General features: G+C 32.9%; 1 long non-coding RNA gene across 1 annotated transcript; it reads right to left on the bottom strand.

Moving 5' to 3' along the window:
- Positions 1 to 169: 169 nt before the first annotated feature.
- On the bottom strand, positions 170 to 3,199 carry LOC115967580. Its single transcript, XR_004086488.1, has 5 exons — positions 2,822 to 3,199; positions 2,654 to 2,734; positions 2,049 to 2,146; positions 1,598 to 1,869; positions 170 to 717 (listed from the first exon to the last, which is right to left on the bottom strand). It is a non-coding gene; the product is annotated as an uncharacterized LOC115967580 (long non-coding RNA).
- Between the last annotated feature and the right edge of the window lie 892 nt (positions 3,200 to 4,091).

Here is a 4,091-nt window from a genome sequence, read left to right as displayed (position 1 = left end):
CCTTGTGATGGCTCAACAAAATTGACAATGATTCCGTTAATTCCACGGTATAACATAAATGAACCTGTTGGGTTTAACTATCATAAAAAATAAAAATCAATCCCATAACTATCAACAATGAATAACCCGTTGTGTATTTAACCACAAATCAAATTCACATTCACAAACATATAACAAAATAAATTCTGATTCCATTGACAATGAAAACCATTGTTTAGCTAATAAAAGCCATTGTCTAGCTTGTAAACAGTCAAGGACATTCCAATAGTCAAGACAATTATAAAACAAATGTGAAGAAGGCCATTACAAAAATCAAGGAGGCCATTAACATTAATTAAAATCAACTTAATTCAAGATCCAGCTAGTAACAAAATATTAAGCTACCCTCTAATATTACGCTGCCCTCCTCTACAAAATAACTCTAGCACATCCTACTTACAATCTTGGACCATGCATAAAAGACTGGCTCTCAATAAACCTCAATGCATCCATATACCTTGATGCATTTGTAGTAGCTCTCAGAGTCTCATCAATGATTGTTCTTTTTTTTTTTTTTGACTTTGTTGAACCCCTACAGTTGTTTCTACTTAGAGTTGAAGTGGTAGCATTGGAGTTGGGTGGTGCACAAGGGAATTCTACTTCATTGGTGGTAGGTGGTGCACTTGTCTGATTTGGTTCAATAATGGGAGGTCCACCACTTGGACCACCCTCACGCCCCTACAAACAGAAAAAACAAGATAATCAAAACTACAACATAAAACAATAATAAAAATTGAGGGAAAAAAAAACAATAATAGATATATTAAAAATGGAGGGAAAAAAAAAAAAAAAAAAACAATACAAGATAGTCATAAAGCCTTAGATCATGTATTTACATTCTTGGTGTTAGTTCTTTTCCTTTTTGGTTTTTTAGCAGCTCCTAGAAGTGAAGAATTTCCTCCAACCTTCCCTTTGCAACTTTTTTTGTTATGGCCTAACCACCCACATGCCTTACACTTCTTAGGGGCTCCTACTTTTCTAAGCTTGGTATGGCGGGTTGGTTCATCAGGTTCTTTTACTCTACTTTTTTTAGGCCTGCCAGGTGGTCTACGTTTAATGAGAGGTTGCATAAAAGGAAGTCCAGTTGATTGCCACATGTTCTGCCCATTGATTGGCTCTATCATTGGCTCATAGCATGCCTTATACGCATTGACTTTGTAGCAATCATTTACATATTTTTCAGCATCTTCTCTGTTGAAAAAAAATACATGAAATGGCATGGCAGCAACTTATACTAGTGATCTCCCATTTCTTGCAATTGCACTTGTATTCAGCCAAGTCCACAATGAAGCTATTAGCCCCTTTTTTGTCTTCAAACTTGGTATGCCAGCCCAACAAACTAGCCACTTGCCACTTCCAAGCTTCTCCTTGTACAACCTCTTCTTAACCTTAGTACACAAATCCGACTCATATTTCAAGACTGTTTCCTTGTTTAGTTGAAATCGTCCCATTAAATACAATCTAATGTCCTCGAGTTGCAAACAAACGGAGAAATGAATTATCACACTATTAAATTACAATTAAAGTGAGAATTTACAAAAGAATGTAGATAAATTACCATGCTGATTATAGGCTTCCCTCTAAATTTCAAGATCCTGCTATTAAAACTCTCACACATATTGTTCAGTACCGTATCACTCATTGCATCCCCATGAAACATATGTCTAGACCAGATTGTTGTTGAATGGTCTTGCAAACAGTTGTATGCCCCTTTATCAATTTCTTTTGGTTCATCCATGACCCTCTCATATTCTTGGAGATATGTTGCTTTTGTAGCTTTCCAGAAAAACTCCCTAATAAGAACACCAGGGTGATTTTTGGGCGTCCATTCTACATGCAAAAATACACACTTACAATATTAAACCAAAAAAAAAAAAAAAACAAAAAACACCAAACAGTATAAATTCTACACTGTTACAAAAAACAATAATAAAAAACAAACAATAATTTCATTCTCCATTTAATTTTCAATCTTAAGATTAAATAGCAAGCAACTCTAGAATGGTTACATTATTCTTATGCAGTTGATTGCAAAGTCATTTGGAGACTGATATCTTGATCGAGTACATGTAGAAGCCATTGACTGTGCCTCCCCATGTGACAAAACCTGCCACAGTATAGTTTTCAAGTGAGTGCAAATTTATTCAATATCACCTCATGTGGCTTCCTTATTTGTCATGCTGCTATTGCCAATTAGTGGAGAAAACAAATAGTATAAATTCTATATTTTTTTCACAAACATAAAAATAATAATGGAATTATGCAATGAATTTTTTATTTTTATTTTTATTTTTTTGGGATAAGGATGCAAGACATTTTCTAATGATTGACACTTTCACATGCTAACAAGTTTACACATTGACTACCTTGACTTATGAAGATAAAATAGAAAAGCACCAACAAACAGTCAATGACGAAGCTAATAACAGTCAAACAATAGTTATCTACCTTATTCAGTCAAAAAAAAAAAAAAAAAAAAAAACAATAGTCATAAAAATAGCAGAAGTGTAAAAGCAGAACCAAAGGCACAACAAAAAAGGTGTCAATGTTGACATTGTGTGGTCCCTAAAAAGGTGTAAAACACACAACAGAGTTAGAGAGAAAGGGTAAACACCTTTCAAATAGGAGGTCCAAGAGGAAGGCTTTATTTGAATTCCTTGCTTCTCCAATGTTTTCCCTTGAGAAATCCTAAACACTGAAAGTATACCACATTTCCGTCAAAAATTTCAAACAAATGTGGTAAAAATTTTAAAACTTCAACAAATTGAGACATCACCATTACCCAGTAGTTGTGTTCCTCAAATTTTGATTCGTCCCTTCACAAGTAACTAGCCATTTAAAGAGCATAGAAATCAAGCTATGGATATGAGTGAGTTACAGAGTTATTCATCAATGGTTTTGGTCTACAATCACCAGAGTCTACGAGAAGAGAGTGGAATCGGTGAGAAGAGATTAAGCTTTGATCGTGGGGACTAGGCAAGAAGAGATGTGGCTGTCAAGAAGGATTTCATCGTGGGTTAGGGTTCGAAATTTCATTTTGGGGATTAAGAATTCAATCGGGTCTGAGTCTGAGTTGTTGCAGGATGGTGTTAAGTGAGTCATGTGAGAGTCACGTGAGAATTTTAATAGTAGTGAAAGCTGATGTGGATAGCTGACGTGGAATTATTATTTATATTTTAATTTAATTTATGCCATGTGTGTATTCCGTTTGCCTCCTAAGTAGATTCCGTTAGTCATTTAACGATGGGGACCAAATTGATTGTGAATTGAAAATAGCAGGGACCAAATTAACTGCACTCAAAATATAAGGACCAAATTGACCATAATTCCAAAATTGTAAGGACCAAAATAGTGTTTTCGCCAAAAAAAAAAAAAAAAAACATGTTCTTTGATTACAAATGTAGGATATTCCGCATAACACATAAAGACGACACCTTGGTTGCTTTATGGCAATGAAAACATTATTACCAACATTCCAATAGCTCATAAGTCATAACTTCATACACAAATTTGGGCACAATCTTTATTATCTAATAAAGATGAGAGTAGGAGAGTAGGACCTATAAAATAAGTATTTTTATGTTATTAATATGTAAAGGGAATAATTTATAACAATAATAGTTTTATATTGAATATATATATATATATATATATATATATATATTGTTTAGCAGTTATTAGTAGAATGTAATTAGTTTAAATTTCTTTATTAGTTCTATCATTTCATTAAAAAAAAAATCTTTATTAGTTGATTTAAATTTCTTTATTACATAAGAAACGAAAAGCGAGAGTTATATATTAATATAAACCCAGTGATTGGTTTTATATAGAATAGTAATTTTAAATTTCTTTATTAGATAAGAAAAGAGAGAGTTATGTATTAATCCAAACTTTGTGTTCGGATTAAACTTATCTAATACAGTATTCTTTAAAATTGGTGGAGTAAGATTGAAAGCAAATTTTTACATTGCAAATACTTTGAAGGGATAAGCACAAGTTTAATCGTGATAACTGATAAGCTTAAGTTTTGTTTTGTTTTGTTTTTTGCTTTA

Source organism: Quercus lobata, chromosome 11 (assembly GCF_001633185.2).
Source record: "Quercus lobata isolate SW786 chromosome 11, ValleyOak3.0 Primary Assembly, whole genome shotgun sequence".
NCBI classification, from domain to species: domain Eukaryota; kingdom Viridiplantae; phylum Streptophyta; class Magnoliopsida; order Fagales; family Fagaceae; genus Quercus; species Quercus lobata.
The sequence above is the reverse complement of the archived record's forward strand: the minus strand, read 5'-3'. Positions and strand labels throughout refer to the sequence as shown.